The sequence below is a fragment of the Megascapheus bottae genome, chromosome 20 (genome assembly GCF_031878675.1).
Source record: "Megascapheus bottae isolate mThoBot1 chromosome 20, mThoBot2.hap1, whole genome shotgun sequence".
Lineage (NCBI taxonomy): Eukaryota > Metazoa > Chordata > Mammalia > Rodentia > Geomyidae > Megascapheus > Megascapheus bottae.
In genome coordinates this window covers 39732092-39747480 of record NC_143528.1, presented here as the reverse complement: position 1 = coordinate 39747480, position 15389 = coordinate 39732092, and positions in this window count along the sequence as shown.

The window sequence follows — 15389 nt, the reverse complement described above, 5'->3', positions numbered from 1 at the left end:
AACTGCCAACTTAAATCTATATGGCCAGAAGAAAAGTCTTCCTGGGCTAACTTCGTGTTGGAGTACTTCCTTAGCAGGCATGAGGACTGAAAATAGGTATTTTAAGAAGGAGGGATGGAGGGAAAGAGATTTTTTTTGACAGGAGGGCAAATGAACGCATATACACAGAGGTAAAGCTAAACTAATGATACCTATTGAGAATGAGAAAGTTTTCAAATTATTCTATGAAAGCTGGCATGGCTTTGTGTCTATGTCAGATGAGGAACGTATTAAAAAGAGCATTTACTGTCCTGTCAGAATCCCAGTGGCATTTTTCGCAGAAATAAAACGAGTCCGTTCTAAAAGACATAAGGAATCTCAAGTGATCCCCAGACAGCCAGAAGAATCATGAGAAAGGACAAAATTGGGGGCTTCACATTCCCTGATTCCAAGGATATTACAAAGCTGCAGTCATTAAACTTGCTTGGCATAAAGACAAGCGTACAAGAAATACCTTTTCTTAACCTTTGCTGGCTTATAATCAGACATGTTCATCAGCTTCCTGACGAACACCCAAAGAGGAAAAGCAGAAAGCAAGGTGGGTGGGGCAGTCTCCCACAGGAGAGGAAGAGCGCACAGGCACATTCCACGTCTCGTCACACAGGCCAGGACTCTGCACATGGTCAACGAGTTCATCTGAGTCCAGTCCATCACCATACTGGGCGGCTGGGCTATGTCTCCCAAGGTGAACCCAAATCACCTGGACTTGCAGACTTCCCTGGGACCTGAATGGGTTACAAAAACAAGCACATTCTCAGTATATACAGAGCTTCACCTCGGCTGCCTATGGTAGCTGTGTGAAGTGACAATGTCACCTTGCTCGCCATTTTCAACATGTTGATATGCTGGATTTCCTTCATTTGCTACATAACACACTTACTCATTGCTTTACCCTCAAGTATTACGTTTTCTTCTCTTCATGTATGTCCAAACTTTTCCACCTTTGGAAGGTACTTTAAACTTGGCCACTGTGCTCCCCTGGATTTAAATCTCTTCCTTTAGTCCACTTCTACTCACATACAGTGAAGTGACAGAGGAGAGAGTGAATGGGCTGTCTTTACCCTTAGGTAATGTACTGCATCACTGTGAATCCCAGTTTTTTCATCCCATCTAGAAATTCTGATATGGATTTCCAGGATCTCAGGAACCCTGGAGTGGGTTTAGAAACATCCAGTGTTTCGCTTAGGAATAATCCAAGCTTCCAGCACTTGTAGTTAAGGCCTTGATCGTGGAACCACTTAAAAGGGAAATGAGACAGTAACTATTGTCATTGAGTATAGATTTGTCACAGCAATAACACAGTAGTCATATCAACATTCTTCTGCATCTCTTCCTCCCCAGATCCACCAGAAACACAAGAACACTTACAGGGGTGGAGGAGGGCGGGGGAGAAGGGGGCTGGTGGTGGTTAATTGGAGATAAGAGTCTCATAGGGACTTTTCTGCCTGGGCTGGCTTAGAACTCTGATTTCAGCTCCCTGAGCAACTAGGATTACAAGCATGTGCCACCAGCACTTGATTCCCATCTCTTTTTAAAGAAGCTACTTCTACCCCAACAGGCAGCCCCAATCCACTCGTGACAGTGGTGATTCCAAAATCTTTGGATTCTGACGCTGCTGCTGCCATATTGGGGGTCAGGTATCCGACGCATGAACTCTGAGGTTCACATTCAACCTGTATTAGTCAAAAGAATTTCTTCCCAAAACCAGTGTTCAAAAGTAGTCAGACTAATCATTTGCTTTTCTTGTATTCTAATTTTGTGTAGTTTTTCTATTCCAATTTTTTAATCTGTTGCAATCACCAGTTACTCTTACTAGACATGTCTTTGTCCGCCTTAACTTTTTTTTAATGGGCTTGAACTCGAGATCTGAGCCCTGAGCCTGACCCTGAGCTTTTTCACTCAAGGTTAGCAAACTACCACTTTGAGTCACAGCTCCGCTTCTGGTTTCGTGGTGGTTAAAATAAAAGTCTCGCTGATTTTCATGCTCAGGCTGGCTTCAAACCGCATTTGTCGGGTCTCAGGCTACTAAGAGGCTAAGGACTACATGTGTGGGCCACTGGTACCCCGTACTGGCCTTCCACCTCTGACTTGCTTTTCCTTCTGTCTATATCACGATGGGCTCTCTATACCAGTTATCTTAATTTCAACTACTCCGCTCTGTGTGTTGATTTTATTTGTTTTGTTCTGATTCTGTCTTCCTGATGGGTTGTGAGTAATCTTGGTTGTGGACTTTAGTTGAGAGACAGCTAGGCATCAATAAAATGCACCCCTTCTGAGCCTGTGATGGTATTTTCTAAGATGATTACAGTATGAGGCCTCTGACTTAATCGATAGTTTTGCATTTGAATAAACTAATGGAAAGTGTTGGAATTGTGAAAGGTGGGGTCTAGTTAGTGAAATGAGGATGCTGGTGGCCATGTCTTTGAAGGATGCATCTTCCCTGGCCCCTTCCTGATTCATTCTGCTTCCTGGAAGAAATGAGATGAGCAGCTTCTATGAAGACACACCCTTGGCCCCATAATGCTCTGCCTTCCCTCAGCAATGGACTGAAACCTCTGAAAACATGAAGCAGAATCAGATTCGCCTTTTCTAAGTTATGTTTTTGTCACAGTGACAAAAGGTCAGTTCTTGTAATCCCTCTCCAACTTATTTTTCATCTTCCTTTGAGCTTCCTTTTACTGAAACCTCCCCCCTCTCTGTCTCTCTCTGTCTCTGTCTCTGTCTCTGTCTCTGTCTCCCTCGAGCCCAGGGCCTGAGCACTGTCCTTGAGTTTTCTCAAGGTCATGCTCTACCACTTGAGCTTCAGTACCATTTCTGGCTTTTTCTATGTATGTGATTCTGAGGAATCAAATCTGGGTCTTCATGCATGCGAGGCAAGCACTCTACCACTAGGCCAAACTCCCGGCCTGAAATCATTCTTAAATTCTTCTGTAAAATGGAGCATTCTTCAAAAACTCATTTCTGTTCTTTTGGCATTTTAATTCTCTTTTCCTCAACTGTATTTTCTTTCTTTTTTTCTGTACATGCACATACCTTCAAATTATTCTACTTTCATTGACGTTAAAACTACTTATAATGTTTAATCCATCCTTCTGAAGTTTGCTACTTAGTAATATTTTATTAACCTATGTTTGTTGAAAAGAAAGTTTCACTGTGATATTTCCTTATATTTATTAAATGTGCCCCATCAAATTTATCCCTTCTGTTACTCTTCCTTACCTCCTTTCTACTTCTTAAAACAAATTCGGTGGGTGTAGTGGCTCATGTCTATAATCCTAGCTATTCAGGATGCTGAGATCTGAGGATCTTGGTTCAAATCCAGCCCAGGCACTAGCTCTACAGTCCATGAGATTCTAATCTCCAATTAACCACTAGAAAACCAAAAGTGGTCCTTGGCTCAAAGGGTAGGGCAGTAGCCTTGAGCTGAAGAGCTCAGAAATAGTGCCCAGGCCCTAAGTTCAAGCCCCATGACTCCCACCCCCCTACACACACACCAGATTAAATGATTCAATAGGTTCTGTTTTCTTAGGTGACATTTTCTTTCTTCTTAGGTTGTTTGCATGGCATTACATGCCACTTCTTTTCCTTCTTATGGTTACCACTGACACCTCCAAACCTTTTACTTTCTCTACAGAGCACATACATGTATTGATTCCAAGCATCATCTCTTTGTGTGTGTGTGTGTGTGTGTGTGTGTGTGTGTGTGTGTGTGTGTGTGTGTTTCTATTTTCTTACCAGCCACAGTCAGGGAGCTATAAATTTATAATTTGTCCATATCTCTGTAATCTGAGAATGAGAGATGTGAATGAGCAAGGCACAGTGAATTCCAAAGATAGTGTTTCCTAGAAAACCTTGAGTGTATTCTTCTTCTACCTAATAGAGATGAATCTCAACTCTGTCCCCCTTCAGTGTAAAAGAGCCATGAGAGTTTCACTTCCAACAGAGGTAGCCCTAGCCCTTGATTTCTTTTCAGTGTTTTTTTCCTATTCCCAGTAATAGAGGGAAAGAATAGAGGCATTCCTTCAGTTCAAATATTTTAATTTACAACAGTACACTTAAGAACACATACATGGGTTGGGGCTATTACCATATCATAACCTCAAAACACTGGCTACAATGTTTTGTGAGCTATAACTTTAAGTGGTACTCTTTTTTATTTAAATGCTGTTATTTTGTTTTTACTTTTCTGTCTGGTATTGGAGCTTGAACTCAGGGCCTTGACCTGATTTACTTTTGCTCAAGATGGATACGCTACAATTTGAGCTACACCTCTGTTTCTAGCTTTTTGCTCTTCAGGTTGCATCCTGAACAGTTAGGATTATAGGCATGAGGCCCTGGCACCAGGCTTTTATTTTTAATTTCTATTGTTGTTCATTTCATTAGAATTTAGGAGATAAATTCTGTGATCCAGTCTCATTCTGCTCTCTACTTATTTCTTTGCAATTATTTCAGTATTTGAATTTTAATGCCAGGACACACCCCTGGAGAACATGCTAGTGCTAATTAGTGTTTCTTAACCCAAGAAAGTCCTTCAAAGACAACCAGAGGTACACTTTTTCTCATACGCTGAGAGGACGGAGAATGGAACAGAATCAGACTTGAGAAGAGAGAATAATCTATTCAGTCACTGAAGTCCAACAACAACGAAGTAGGCTTCTGGGGTGGGCAGCTAGGGAGCTTTCTTGCAAAGTCAACACAACCCATTGCTTTAAGGGACCTGTATTGAGATCTCAAGTGTCCCTATATTATAATATTCTAGAGTTACAAGATCTTGAATTGATTGATCCATTAGTAAACACTGAGTCCCTACTATGTGCTCTATCTTGTGCCCAGGGCTATAGGCAACTGAAAGGAAAAGTATTAAAACATCTCTGACCTTTCAGAATCTTCCAGATGGGGAAATGTGTTGTGTATACCCAAAACAATGGTTCAAAACAGGAGATAAGTGCTCTTCTCTGGGCTCAGACTCAGACTGAGGTTTGATTAGCCTGATTAAATCTGCCAGGGAGGCCATGAGAGGTCATTTGTGCAACTCCTCACACAGAAGCACTCATCATAAAAGCCTATTTGTTGAGCAACCACGGTCGGTAGTTAACTGATAACTGCAACTGACGCTTGAAAAATGGGAAATTACTGAGCTCTTTGAAGTAAAAGGTTTTTGAACTATCTATTAGTCAGCCAGTTTTTACTCAGAAGCACATAAAGCTGCCATTTTGGATCACATAGAGTCAACCCATAGGGTTCCCCCATGCTGCAACACAGCAGAGAGACAGACGTAAGGCTGTATGTTCCTGGTCCCGCTACCATTCTATGCTCACTAAAAGTTACCTGTTATCCACAAATCAAAGGCAAGATTTCCAAACACAAATTGTATCTTGGGTAGCAATCAATAAGAGGAAACTTGGGTTCTAAAGCCAGTTCTGCAGGTGCAGCTCTGAGACCTTCTGCCTCAGGTTTCTGATCTTCAAATGTAACTAACGAAAGCCACCTACAGAGGGTGGTCGAGGAGCTAACATGATGGGGTAAAGCACAGGGCAGACACCAAGCAATTACTCTCCATCAACTCCGGGTGCTCATCTCTCCTTTGTGTGAGAACTCTTCTAATTCTAGGGCCTTACTTGTAGTCACAGGTTTCAGTGTTGTAGGATCTCATTCATTTGGTAGTCACTAAGCCTTTGATGAACCCATTCATTGTATCAAGAGAGTAATGAGATAAATGAGGTTTCATGAAGATCTTAAAAACCAGAACAAAATCTTCACAAGTATCCAAGCTTTGGGTAGGCTGTAAGAAGTAAAAAGCATGGTGGGGGGGACAATGGAACCTCATAAGCAAAGCCAAGGAGATGGGAATAAAAACAGTGATCCAAGGAGACTTACAACCTGACCCGGGCAAAAAAGAAGGCAGAGAACCCAGGAGAGTTGTTAAGCACACATGTACACTCACTTAGACCAATCACGACATTCCATCCCTCCAACAAGCCTAGAAAGTGGGCATATTTATCCATTCCACAATAACTCATTCAATAACTACACTTTATTTGCAAGGTATTAGGAGAAGTTAACTTGCAAAAGGCTATGCAAGCTGGTCTCCAGTGGCTCAGGCCTGTAATCCTAGCTACTCAGGAGGCTGAGATCTGAGGCTCACAGTTCAAAGCCAGCCGTGTCAGGAAAGTCCATGAGACTTTTATCTCCAATTAACTACCAAAAAACTAGAAGTGGCACAGTCGCTCCAAGTGGTAGACACTAGCCTTGAGTAGAAGAGCTCAGGGACAGCACCCAGGCCCCGAGTCAAGCCTCACAACTGAAAAGGCAAAAAGGCCATCCAACCAAAAAATGTTTAAAACTAAAATTCACACCCACAGCTGCCTGCCCCAGCTTTTTGGCAGCTACAACTTGATACCTCCAGAAGGAGAGTAGTGAATAGATAATTAGTGTGAGAATATGTATTCCTTGTAGTTTCCGAAGACCTCAAACTAACAAAATGGTGGGTGGGAATGGAGGGGCATTTTAAAATTTAGGCTCACATGATTTTGGAGGCTGAGAACTCTACCATCTGTAAGCTGTAGATTTAGAAAAGCCAGTGGTGTTTGAAGTCTTGAGAAGCAGGGAGCTAATGCTGTAGATTCCAGTCCAAGCCCACAGGCCTGAGAACTCAGAGTGCCAAACACAAGAAAAGATGTGTGTTCCAGCTCAAGCAGTCAAACTAACAGGAAAATTAAATTTGCTCTATTCAGATCTTCTACAGAACAAATGAAGCCGCACTTGTTGGGGAGGACAATATGCTTTACTCAGCCCATCAACTGCAAAGATAATCTCTCCTATAAGCACCGTCACAGACACACACAGAAACAACATTTTACCAGCTCTGTGGGCATCCATAGCCCACGCAAAATGATGCAGAAAGTGAACCATCACGGTGTCTGTTACAGAAAACTGGCAAGCTACATAGATGAGACCATAATTCTTGTCATATAGAATTAGAACCCATAGGGCCGAGAGTTTGGCCTAGTGGTAGAGTGCTTGCCTAGTGGTAGAGTGCTTGTCTAGTAAGCTCGAAGGCCCGGGTTCGATTCCTCTGTACCACAAACAGAGAAAAAAAAAAGAATTAGAACCCATAAGAATGTCTCAGAAATCATAGCTGGCTAATTTATTGCTTTCTTAATGGTGCTACAAATACATATCTAGTCTTGTAAATATGCACACTTGTACAGATACACCCTAAATGTGATTGTGCTAGATTCCTTGTTCCCGGGATTACTTTCTAGGCTTCTCTAGATACATAAAAGCCAACAGGATATATACAAAGAGATTTAGTCTGAGGGATTGACTCACAGGATTTTGGAAGCCAAATACTTCCACCACCTGTTGTCTGGATGTTGGAAGCCCAAGAAAACCAGTGATATAATCTCAGTCCAAAACCCTAAGGCTGAGAGCCAGAAAAGCTGGTAAAGTAAATCCTGGTCTGAATCCAAAGGCTAGGGAACCCTATTATTTCAGGGCCAGAGAAGATGGAGATATAGGCTCCAGGGGAGTAAGCCAGTCCATCTTCTGTCTGCCTCTGTGCTCTCCTAAAGCCCTCAATCGAACGGATGTCCAGGATGGATTTCCTTCTTCAGTTCATCCATTCAAATGCTAATCAATTCCAGAAACAGCTTAATTGCTGTACACAGAAAAAAAATGAACCACCTAAATCAAGCATCAATCCCTACCTGCCAAGACCTACACATTCACAACTCTGAATATTGTCCTTCCTACCCCATCAGTACCTGTAAGCAGAGGCTACAGGACCACCCAATAGAGAATCTCCATAGGTTACTTCACCCAACAATGCACCTCACCGATTGTTTCGTTTGTCACATTCTCTATTGTGATTCCAAACAGATTTAAATATTGTTAAAGTAAACTAGGAATGTTTTTGGAGATCACATAAAAGAATTAAGTATAAAAAGTGTCAATTACCACAGATTGACTTCATCCTCTCCCTGCCATGGTGGCATTTGAAATTTTTCTATTATTCATTTAGATTCCAATCTCTGAGCTTATCCTTTCATTTCTTCCAGCTTCTAAGTCAAACAGATTTTTCTCAGCAAAATAACCCTTCAGTTACTACCAGAGACAGACTGGTATGTGGGCTACAACAGATGTACAAGACAGGCTCCACAGATATTTTAAAGGTTTCAATGTCAAGATAAAATTTATCTAATGTAGCATTTCCTCTCAAGTGCAATTTATCATTCCTTAGATGTGGAGCTCCTTATAAATATTAGATTTCCTGTTCTCACAAGCCTAGTTTGTGATTTTACCCTTGGTTCAGGACAAGCTTTGAAATGAGATTGACTCGTTTCATTTCTACCTGTCAATTTACTTTCTTTACTTTCAAATCTGAATGTTTTTCCCCTTTGCCTTGAAATTCAATGTATATTCTAACACTTTGAAAAACAATTAGAATTTGGTGCATTTGTGGAAAGTATTTGTTCAGAAACGCCTTTTCCCCCGTCTACATTCATGAAGTGCCTCTTGGTAGACTCAGATCCTGGGAAAGCGGACATTGACTGCAAAGTTACTTTGTCTGTGCCCTGGGTATAACAAACAATAACTCTGAGGGCTTTTTTAGGCCTGAGCAGAGACTCGGTTCTTTCTAACGTTAGGAAGGCCAGTGATCATGGACTATGACACTCAGAACTGAGCACTGGTCACTGTGGAGGGCTCTGGACAGTGACTCTTACATCCTGACCAACCCCTACGGGAGGCGGGATCACTAGCATGACCACACAGGTTGACAAAGCCAGGACCTCCCAGCTAAGCATCAGGAATACACCAGGGACGACATGATAGCTGTGCTTGATGGTGGATGAAGCAAATATCAGAAATCAAATAGAATCTTCTTTTGGCTCTGTTCCTTCCCTAAGGATTTAGCAGGGGAGGAATCCGGGGCACCTCCACCAGTCGTTCACCAAACCAGACCCACCAGCAGGTAGTCCTCCTGAGGCACTCCCCACTGAAACTAATCACTCGCTCCCAGCACTCCTCGGGGCTGCGTTTCCTTACTGACAGCCCTTGAAATAATGGATGTGGAAGTGCTCCGAACACTGAACAGCACTGTACAAATGTCAGGGGTTGGGGGCTTGGCAGGGGGGCAGTAGATAATGCATTTCTTCCATTCTTGAGTCAGGAACCAATTGAGAGAGAGGAGACTCGGAAGCCAGCCAGAGTGAGGCAGGCTGACTTCCTGCAGGTAGCAGCTGGCCTAGATGTGGGGCTCAGGAACCCCCTCATACTTGGCCTGAGCGTTAGACTGATGCACTCAGAGTGACAGGGTTTGTGTTGGAGACAGGCTGACAAGGAGCCCTTGCTCATCACGGGAGTGATTCTTCTTCCCACAGGAGTCCTGGGGGAACACCAGACCAAGACACCAGACCAAGTGCTACCCCGAGACTCTCCTTACAGAGATACGAGAGGGAGGCCCAAGGCCCATTCCCATGGAGGGCACTGTGTGCTTCTCCCTGAAGTCAGTCATGTGAACCTGGTAGGTGCTGGGCTGCGTGCTGAGGATACAGAGGTAAGGGAGACATCACGGTGCCCACTGTCTAGTGAAAACTATTAACCATCCAATGCAATGGGTATGCAAGCATTGGGAAGGGTGGACTTGATTTAGCTTGGTGACCTTAGTGACCTTGGTGAACAAGTTCATAGAATGGGTGATAATCTAGGTGGCTTTAGGCCATCAAATAGAAAAAAATGTTTAAAGAAAATTACATCTGGAGCCAGGAGTTTGGTCTAGTGGTAGAGTGCTTGCCTAGCATGCACAGAGATCTGGGTTCCATTCCTCGGTGCTACATATATAGAAGAGCTGGAAGTGGTGGTATGGCTCAAGTGGTAGAGCACTAGCCCTGAGGAAAAAAAGCCCAAGGACAGTGCCTAGGCCCTGAGTTCAGTTCCCACGACTGGCAAGAAAGAAAAGAAAGAAAATTGCATCCAATAGAGAAGGAACCTTATCAATGCCAGGGAAGCTCTAATCCTTGGTAGAACAAAATGAGACACAAATAAACACTAAAAGGCATTTGAAAATTAAAAGCTCTGTACTGTCACGTCTTGCTTTTCCAAATCACATCTTGCTTGACCAAAGTTTAAAGGCCAAATTCAGATTAGTATCTAAACTATCTGGAAGAGAACACAACTTGTGGGAACTCGGAGACCCTGTTTGTTTCAGGGCTCTTTACCAAAAGGTATAGTCCAACAAACACTAGAAAATAGGAGAGGGTACCATTACTTATTCATGCTCCTTAATATTAAAGACAATCTACATAGTTGACAACACAGTGAAATCCCTGTTCATTTCCTGCCTATTCTCCTCATACACTAAATTTGATCAGAACCTCCCTTTTCAACAGCCTTCTCCAGAACAAATAAAGTTATGCCCTAACTTGCAATCCATAGGAGATAGATGGCATACAGGAGCCGTAACAGTGGGACTATAAATCCAATTCAAGACCTGAGAGTTTGTCGGTTCTTAAGGAATAATCCATATCCAAATATATTTTCCCATATGGACCGCTTCCTATAAGTGAAACATTTGCCTACTTCCTCCAACTTTAAATCTTTCAAATCCTCTTACATGTGTATGTCAGAATTATGCTTCTCTGTAGCGCTCTTCATTTTAGAGAATGAGACTGTATCCATCTGTTATGAGCTTTTATAGATAAGATCCCTAAAAGTCTTGAGGACAGTCCTTGCCTGTAAAATCAAAGATGTCGCTGTCACTTTCTCTCCCTGTTCCCAGCACATCCACTTCAGCCCCTTTTCTGGATTCTAAGGAGCCCCAGACCTGTGCCTTTACCACCTCCTTGTCTTTTGTCTGCTCCTACCTGGCCTTGCCTGAGGGCTCAGAAGTGATCTATGAAGCCCCATGACTCAGCTGGGCTTTGCACCAGCTTCCCCAACAAACAAACACAGACTGAGCTTTTGTCCAGAGTATTTCTAAATGTCAGCCTGTCCTCACCCTCCACACGGTCCATTGTTCTGGCATGGCTATGACTCAGTGGCGAATTGCTCAGGAAATAAATTAATATGCATCCATGTATATCTATATAAAGACCTAACAAAATAACATGGAGCTGACATATTTAATATAGTGAAAAGCTGTATAAAAATTAAAACTCTCAATCAATAAGTAGAGAAACAAACATCACTAAAACAAATTTCACCCTCTCTAATAATCAGAGCTATACAAATTGAAACAATAATAAAAGAAAATCTGATTTTTTAAAGATATTTAAAAGACACTCTGAGCACCCAGGCCCTGAGTTCAAGTTCCAGGCCTGATGTGTGTGCGTGAGCTCACACACACACACACACACACACGCGCGCGCGCGCGCGCACGCGCGCATGCGGGCGCACACAAAAATTGTATTAGAAGAATAAAATGAGAAGGTATACATAAGACTACTTATTATTTGTGTTACTCAAGTACAAAACATTGGAAATAGCCATAATGTTGTTCTTAACAAAAGATTATAATTGGTGCTGATAGGGATTTTAATGCATAAGAAAACATATTTACATGTACGTATAGTATAGTCATTGAAATATATATAGGCACATATAGAAAAGAGAATGAAAGGAAATATACTTAAAATATTAAAGTTAAATTTTAGTGATAGAACTATAGGTAACCTTTTGACCTTGACTTATTATGTTGTTCATATTTTCTTTAATGAGAATGTTATATCGATACCAAAGGAAGAAACTTTTAAAAGCTACTTGAATTGAGAATCCTGGCTTCTAGTCCAAGTTCTGCCACTAAAAGACTTATTGAGATTTCCATAATTTATGTCATCGCTCAAGCCTAATGTTTCTATTCTGGAAGTGCAGTAGCTTTGTATTGCATCATTTTGCTCAGATTGAACAAGTTGCTAAAAATCCTTTCTCTCTGAGCTCCCTAAGAATATGTCCTCAACTATGGAGGTAAGACCATAGTCATATTGTTTTATTTTTATTTTTTGCCCATCCTGTACCTTGAACTCAGGGCCTGGGTACTTGAGCACTGTTCCTGAGCTTCTTTTGCTCAAGGCTAGCACTCTACCTCTTGAGCCATAGCACCACTTCCAGATTTTCTGTTTAGGTGGTACTGAGGACTGAAACCCAGGGCTTCAGGTATGCTAGGCAAGCACTCTACCACTAGGCCATGCTCCCTGCCCCCAGCCACCCTGTTCTGGCTGGAGTCAGTACAGAGGACTAGTCCGTTCATGCCTGTGGGCACGTGACTGCTCTTGCTTGGCTTTCCCTCATATCCAACTTCATCTTCTCCAAGTCCTGGACCAGTGTGTGTTTCGCTTTGTGATGTGCAGTACTTCCAGGTCAAAGAGGCAAGAACTAACACAGTCCCAGTCTGCCCTCATGGAGATCACTCATGCTTTGGTTCTGTATTGCACTCAGTTTCTTCATTGTCTTGCCCATCTTGCATAAACCAAACCCAGACATCAAATGCAATGACACAGAAAGATATTTGAATCCCCTCCCACAACTGTATATACTCAAACTCTATACATGTAAATGCATACATCCTAAGTAGCCACGCTTCTCTGATTGAACCAAAATGATAGAAGAAAGAGGTAGAACTTACTGCAGGTAAGCCATGGCAATTTATTGTTAAGGCCTAAAAGTCCTTAAGGTCAAGGTCCTTTAGGATCTAAACCAGAGGATTTTTAAAATAAACTCACAATCTCCCTATTTCCATAACCCACTGAAATCCCAGAGAATCCTCTGGATTCACACTCTAGAAAGAGTGTCGTCTGCCCTCTGAGGTAACTGGTGACTCCAGGCAAACGTGTGGGAAATAGTAAACATGTGAGGAACAACACAAGACCGGTGCGTTAGACGTGAAAACAACCTAGCCCAGCCTGTCCCTCCCACAGAGCTACAACAACCAGCTACTTCTACCTCCTCCCCGCAAAACGATGGTTTTCGTTTTCCATCATTTTCTTAATAATAGAAACCTTACTGTGTCAAATTAACCATTTTTTAGTACACAGTTCAGTGCTTTAAAATATATTCAAAGCCAGGTACCAGTGGTCGAGCCTGTAATCCTAGCTACTAAAGAGACTGAGATCTGAGAATCACAGTTCAAACCCAACCTGGAAAGAAACGGCTATAAGCTTCTTATCTCTAATTAACCATCAAAAATCCAGAAGTGGAATTGTGGCTCAAGTGGTAGAACAAAAAGCTCAAGGATAGCAGCCAAGCTTTGAATTCATACATGAGTACATACAACTATAAATACATGTATACATACGTGCATGCATACATACATACATTTGTTGTTGAAATCACGGCCACTGTCTATCTCCACTTTCTGTCTTCTAACACCAAAACTACCCCCATTAAATAACAACTTCTTTTTTCCTCCTCCTAGTCTCTGGCAACTACTTTCTACTTTCAGTCCATATGGTTGTTTGTGTTTTTAATCAGTTGGTGAACTTGAAGTTAGGGCCTGGGTGCCATCCCTGAGCTCTTTTGCTCAAGGCTAGTATTCTACCACTTTGAGCCACAGCTCCACTGCCAGGTTTTGAATAACAAATTGGAAAAAAAAGAGTCTCACGGGGACTTTTCTGCCCAGACTAGCTTCGAACCCCAGTCCTCAGATCTCAGCCTCCTGAGTAGCTAGGATTGCAGGTGTGAGCCAACTGGTCCCCTGGGCACTCAGGAAACTCACTGCTCTGACTTCCATTTGCTCTTCCCTCTCCTGCTTGTCCTAGCTCTGGCTCCTGGTCACTCTTCATCCTTTCTACTAAGAGAGCTGTGCATGAAGGGCCCTCTTGGAGGACCAGAGACCTTTGATTTCTCGTGACAAGGACACACCAGCTGCCTGTGCCTAGGATATCTTCAGTTCTGAGGTGAGGGTACAGGAAAAGAAAACAGAGAGACTTGGTTGCCTTCGTGAGGCGGGCAGGGAAGGAGGATGGGTTCAGGTTACCATATTAGCTCTAGGGAGGGCAAAGGGCAGGAAGTCAGCTATCAATGCGGAAAGCACTGTCATGGATTCCGAGAAGAGGCCTCAGAATGCACCCCGTCCCTCTCCTAACAAACTCGTCTGTCTAGTGAGGGAGGCAGGTGATGAGACAGGACTGGTGATTCACATAAAACACCCTGGGAAAAAAATGCCTAATGCAGACACTGAGGCAGTTCCAAGAAAGTAGCCATTGATTCTGTCTAAGAGGAAAATCAAGACAGATTTCACTTACTTCAAGGGTAAGTAAAATTTGAAGACTTTGAAGATTTTGTTTGGCTGTGTTAAATAGTGGTAATAATGCCTTACAGATCTGTCATGCCTCCTATAAACAAGACACTTAGGTAGTAATGAGGCCATTATGTGCCAAGTATAACTTTTCACTCCACAGGTGGAAAATTCAAAGTGCTAGCTAGCACTCAGAGTTCCCTTTGGGTAGGACAGAGAGGTGGGCAACCTATAACAAGAAGACTCAGTATGAGACCTGCACTAGAGCATCAAGTTAGCATGGTGACAAAAGGGGTATGGAGCTGAACTCAGGGCTGAGGACATGGGAAGACAATTTGGGAAGAGAACTGAAAGTAGAATGAACTAAATGAAGGACAAGATTCTCTTCCTAGCTTCTGGCTTCCTTCTGATTAGCGCTAAGAGTGGCAGACCTAGGACAGGAAGTCTGGGATCCATCCTCTCTTTCAGCATTCCTGTGAAGCATCATCATTCACCAGGCCTCTGTTCATCCGCCTCTCGTCACTGCGCTGGACCTCACGGCCTTGATCCTTGGCCTCTGTATCTGTGATATCCCATAGGTCCCTGCATGCACCTCTGTGGATCAGTGTCTGCGCAGTGCTCAAGATGCGGGGTCAGCTGCTTCTCATCCCTGGTCCTGACCAAATCTGTGCCAGTATAACAGACCGATGCATCCTCAGGCTCCTGCAAGACCTCCGGGGAGCAGCTGCCTTTCCAGTGGATAAGGGAAGGACTTCTTTAAAACAAAGACATTAACACATACCAAGAGCATTTTGAGAGTGTACCAAGCCACAAAAGAGTATGTGGAAGATGCAAAAGTATAAGAAGCATGACACAGCTGCTGTGGCCAGGGGTATGGAAGGCAAAGCTGGAAAATCAGAGTGGAGAAAAAAACCCTGGAAAGACCTTTTTCATCTAAAACCTTTCTGTCAGATATAAAGCACCATTCTTCAAGTCATCCAGATTTCTCATCTCTGAATTACTGGGCTCCTCTCTTCCTAGAAATTTTCTAGTACTAAAACTCCACTTAGAAACTAAGCTGAGTCCCCAGCAAATAAGATAGTGATGATCTAATAAACTAATAACACTCCAGAGAGCA